We start from the raw sequence: 6,000 nt of genomic DNA, 5'->3' as shown, positions 1-6,000 counted from the left end.
AATTATGTGGATATATTGAAGCAACATCTCAAGACATCAGTCAAGAAGTTAAAGCTTGGTCGCAAATGGGTCTTCCAAATGGACAATGACCACAAGCAAACTTCCAAAGTTGTGGCAAAATGGCTTAAGGACAACAAAGTTGTTGGCCATCACAAAGCCCTGACCTCAATCCTATAGAAAATGAAAAAGAACTGAAAACGCATGTGCGTGCAAGGAGGCCGACAAACCTGACTCAGTTACACCAGCTTTGTCAGGAAGAATGGGCCAAAATTCACCCAACTTATTGGGGGAAGCTTGTGGAAGGCTACCCAAAACATTGACCCAAGTTAAACAATTTAAAGGCAATGCTACCAAATACTAATTACTAATCCTATAGAAAATGAAAAAGAACTGAAAACGCATGTGCGTGCAAGGAGGCCGACAAACCTGACTCAGTTACACCAGCTCTGTCAGGAAGAATGGGCCAAAATTCACCCAACTTATTGGGGGAAGCTTGTGGAAGGCTACCCAAAACATTGACCCAAGTTAAACAATTTAAAGGCAATGCTACCAAATATGTAAACTTCTGACCCACTGGGAATGTGATGAAAGAAGTCAAAGCTGAAATATATCCTTCTCTCTACTATTATTCTGACATTTCACTTTCTTAAAATAAAGTGGTGATCCTAACTAACGTAAAACAGGGAATTTTTACTTGGATTAAATGTCAGGGATTGTGAAAAACACAGGAGTCCTCATGATGGTAACATCCAGAAGGTCTTCAGTACGGTGCACCTAGTATCATGCTGGTAAGATGGCAGGTGTGTGTTCTGGAAATAAAGGTATCACCAGCTTGTTTGTCTAGGTGTTGGCTGTCTGCCAGGGTGTTACCATGCATATGTCACACACACACAAACACACACACACACACACACCCACCCATGCACTAACACACACAAACACACAAGCCAAGCCACGAGCTGGACTTAGAGGTGTGTGTGTGTGACTAGGGTGGGCGTTCTATGTTCTTTTTTCTGTTTTTGTATTTCTTTGTTTTTGGCCGGGTATAGTTCTCAATCAGGGACAGCTGTCTATCGTTGTCTCTGATTGGGAACCATACTTAGGTAGCTCTTGCCCAAATGGGTTTTGTGGGTAGTTGTTTTCTGTATTGTTAGTTTCCTTTAAGAACTGTTTGTTTTCCTCTTTGTTCTTTTTTGTTCTAGTGTTCTGATTTGAATCAAATATCATGAACACGTCTCACGTTGCGCCTTGGTCCAGTCATTCACAGGAAGAGGATCGTTACAGGTGTTGTATTTATCAAGGGGGAAAATCCCCAACATGTTTGAGACTAATCTTACATTTCCCAGTGATAAGGACGAATGAGATGACACATCTTTAGGATTACTTTACTCACTCTTATATTTCCCAATCTCATAAACCCTCCCACCAGGCTGCCGGCTGCCAGAGGATCAAACAGACACAACTTGTTGGCCAGCTGGTACCATCGAGAGCACCGTGGATTACTCTGTCACCCTACAGTGTACCTCCGTAGGGTGAGTGACGTAGAGGAGTTTAGAGAATTAGTAATGATATGAATACGCAAGCTGAAGAGCAGTTGTAACACTGTTGGGGAAGATAGGAAGGGATTCCGTTTTGCAAGTTTACATTGTTTTGATGGTTACAATCCACCATCTTGGAAATCAACACAACTCCTGGTTGGAAACATTGATCTCATTGTATAATCAGTTCTACTTTTACATTTGACCACAAAACTCCAGAGTATTGACATCAGAACAACAGATGATTTAAACCACTCTCAGTCCAAATTTTCTTTCCAATACCCTAGTGTAGCTCACCATCCTTATCTCTGGTAATAATTCACTATGAGATTACAGTAACTCTTGGCCAAGCTGCGCCTCTTGCCTATAATTAGGTCACTATTTTGTCTCCCCGCGGAGCCCGATGTCATTTGGATATTTATGGGTATGTATTTCCTGCTACCTTGGGCTGTGTTTTCCTGCCGCTCTCTCTGGGCGTCTGTCACGGCACCTGGAAGTGGAAGAATAGGAAAGCAGGGCTGGTGCATATCATTACACACCTGCAAAGGCCCCTCATACACTAAGGCGGATGGAACTTGTGGAAGAGGAGAGGAAGGAGGAAGAGGAGAGACAGAGAGAATGTAAGTGTAATATTTACTGTATATTTTTTATTGTTTGTTTCACTTTTGTTTATCTATTTCACTTGCTTTGGCAATGTAAACAATGTAGCATATGCAAAATTAAGGCATTTATACATTTTAAAACATTACAATACATTCATAACAGATTTCACAACATATTAAGTGTGTACCCTCAGGCCTCTACTACCATTTATCTATAACACAAAGTCCATGTGTACATACAGTTGAAGTCTGAAGTTTACTTACACTTAGGTTGGAGTCATCAAAACACGTTTTTCAACCACTCCACAAATTTCTTGTTAACAAACTATAGTTTTGGCAAGTCGTTTAGGACATCTACTTTGTGCATGACACAAGTCATTTTTCAAACAATTGTTTACAGACTATTATTTCACTTATAATTCACTATATCATAATTTCAGTGGGTCAGAAGTTTACATACACTAAATGACTGTGCCTTTAAACAGCTTGGGAAATTCCAGAAAATGATGCCATGGCTTTAGAAGCTTCCGATAGGCTAATTGGCTAATTTGAGTCAATTGGAGGTGTACCTGTGGATGTATTTCAAGGCCTACCTTCAAACTCCGTGCCTCTTTGCTTGACATCGTGGGAAAATCAAAAGAAATCAGCCAAGACCTCAGAAAAAAATTGTAGTCTGGTTCATCATTGGGAGCAATTTTCAAACGCCTGAAGGTACCACTTTCATCTGTACAAACAATAGTACGCAAGTATAAACACCATGGGACCACGCAGCCATCATACCACGCAGGAAGGAGACGCGTTCTGTCTCCTAGAGATGAACGTACTTTGGTGCAAAAAGTGCAAATCAATCCCAGAACAACAGCAAATGACCTTGTGAAGATGCTCGAGGAAACCGATACAAAAGTATCTGTATCCACAGTAAAATGAGTCCTATATCGACATAATCTAAAAGGCTGCTCAGCATGGAAGAAGCCACTGCTCCAAAACCGCCATAAAAATGCCAGATTACGGTTTGCAACTGCACATGGGGACAAAGATCGTACTTTTTGGAGACATGTCCTCTGGTCTGATGTAACAAAAATATAACTTTTAGGCCATATTGACCATCATTGTGGTTGAAAGAAATAGTGGGAGGCTTGCAAGCCGAAGAACACCAACCCAACCGTGAAGCACGGGGATGGCAGCATTATGTTGTGGGGGTGCTTTGCTGCAGGTGGGACTGGTGCACCTCACAAATTAGATGGCATCATGAGGGTAGGAAAATGATGTGGATATATTGAAGACATCAGTCAAGAAGTTAAAGCTTGGTCGCAAATGGGTCTTCCAAATGGACAATGACCCCAAGCATACTTCCAAAGTTGTGGCAAAATGACTTAAGGACAACAAAGTCAAGGTATTGGAGTGGCCATCACAAAGCCCTGACCTCAATCCTATAGAAAATGTGTGGGCAGAACTGAAAAGGCATGTGCGAGCAAGGAGGCCTACAAACCTGACTCAGTTACACCAGCTCTGTCAGGAGGAATGGGCCAAAATTCACCCAACTTATTGTGGGAAGCTTGTGGAAGGCTACCCGAAACATTTGACCAAAGTTAAACAATTTAAAGGCAATACACTCAATTAGTATTTGGTAGCATGTAAACTTCTGACCCACTGGGAATGTGATGAAAGAAATCAAAGCTATTATTCTGACATCTCACATTCTTAAAATAAAGTGGTGATCCTAACTGACCTAAGACTGGGAATTTTTACTAGGATTAAATGTCAGGAATTGTGAAACTGAGTTTAAATGTATTTGGCGAAGGTGTCTGCAAACTTCTAACATCAACTGTATGTGTATAGTGTGTATGTTATCGTGTGTTTGTATGCATGTGTCTATGTTTGTGTTGCTTCACAGTCCCCGCTGTTCCATAAGGTGTATTTTTATCTGTTTTTTAAATCAAATTTTACTGCTGGTATGAGTTACTTGATGTGGAATAGAGTTCTATGTAGTCATGGCTCTATGTAGTACTGTACACCTCCCATAGTCTGTTCTGGACTTGGGGACTGTGAAGAGACCTCTGGTGGCATGTCTTGTGGGGTATGCATAGGTGTCGGAACTGTGTGCCAGTAGTTCGACCAGACGGCTCGTTGCATTCAACATGTCAATACCTCTCACAAATATAAGTAGTGATGAAGTCAATCTCTCCTCATTTTTGAGCCAGGAGAGAATGACATGCATGCCATTAATGTTAGCTCTCGGTGTACATCCAATGGCAAGTTGTGCTGCTCTGTTTCTTAGCCAGTTGCAATTTTCCTGAGTACCTCTTTGTGGCACCTGACCACAAGACTGAACAGTAGTCCAGGTGCAACGACTAGGGCCTCTAGGACCTGCCTTGTTGATAGTGATGTTAAGAATGCAGAGCAGCGCTTTATTATAGACAGACTTCTCCCCATCCCAGCTACTGTTGTATCAATATGTTTGAACATCACAGTTTACAATCCAGGGTTACTCCAAGCAGTTTTAGTCTCCTCAACTTGCACAATTTCATTATTCATAAGATTTAGTTGAGGTTTAGGGTTTATTGAATGATTTGTCCCAAATACGATTCTTTTAGTTTTTGAAATATTTAGGACTAACTTATTTCTTGCCACCCATTCTGAAGCTAACTGCAGCTCTTTGTTAAGTATTGCTGTAATTTCAGTTGCTGTGGTAGCTGACGTGTATAGTGTTGTCATCCGCATACATAGACACACTGGCTTTACTCAAGGCCAGTGGCATGTCATTAGTAAAGATTGAAAAAGGTAAGGGACCTAGACAGCTGCCCTGGGGAATTCCTGATTCTTCCTGGATTTTGTTGGAGGCTTCCATTAAAGAACAATCTGTGTTCTGTTGGAGAGGTTACTCTTTATACACTTTATAGCAGGGGGTGTAAAGCCATAACACATACGTTTCTTCAGCAACAGACTATGATATATAATGTCGAAATCTACACTGAAGTCTAACAAAACAGCCCCCAAAATATTTTTATCACTAATTTCTCTCAGCCAATCATCAGTCATTTGTGTAAGTGCTGTGCTTGTTGAATGACCTTCCCTATAAGCGTGCTGAAAGTCTGTTGTCAATTTGTTTAGCATTGTATCTGGTCAAACACCATTTTCTCCCAAAGTTTACTAAGGGTTGGTAACAGGCTGATTGGTCGGCTATTTGAGCCAGTTAAGGGGGCTTTACTATTCTTAGGTAGGGGAATAACTTTTGCACCCCTCCAGGCCTGAGGGCACACACTTTTTAGTAGGCTAAAATTGAAGATATGCCAAATAGGAGTGGCAATATCATCTGTAATTATCCTCAGTCATTTTCAATCCAAGTGTCAGACCCTGATGGCTTGTCGTTGTTGATAGACAACAATCGTTTTTTCACCTATTCCACAAATACTTTACGGATTTCAAAATTACAATGCTTGTCTTTCAAAATTTGGTGAGATATACTTGGATGTGTAGTGTCAGCATTTGTTGCTGGCATGTCATGCCTAAGTTTGTTAATATTGGCAAGAAAATATCATTAAAGTAGTTGGCAATATCAGTGGGTTTTGTGATCAATGAGCCATCTAATTCAATGAATGATTGAGCACAGTTTGCCTTTTTGCCCAAAATGTCATTTAATGTGCTCCAAAGCTTTTTACTATCATTCTTTGTCATTTATCTTTGTTTCATAGTGTAGTTTCTTCTTATTTTTATTCAGTTTAGTCACAGGATTTATCAGTTTGCTGTACGTTTGTCAATCAGTTGTACAGCCAGACCTATTTGCCATCTCTTTTGCCTCATCCCTTCAACCACACTATTTTTTTATTAACTACACAGAAATCCTTGTAAAGCAAAAAAAC

This window comes from Oncorhynchus kisutch, linkage group LG18 (assembly GCF_002021735.2).
Source record: "Oncorhynchus kisutch isolate 150728-3 linkage group LG18, Okis_V2, whole genome shotgun sequence".
NCBI lineage: Eukaryota > Metazoa > Chordata > Actinopteri > Salmoniformes > Salmonidae > Oncorhynchus > Oncorhynchus kisutch.
This window is presented reverse-complemented; position numbering follows the sequence as displayed.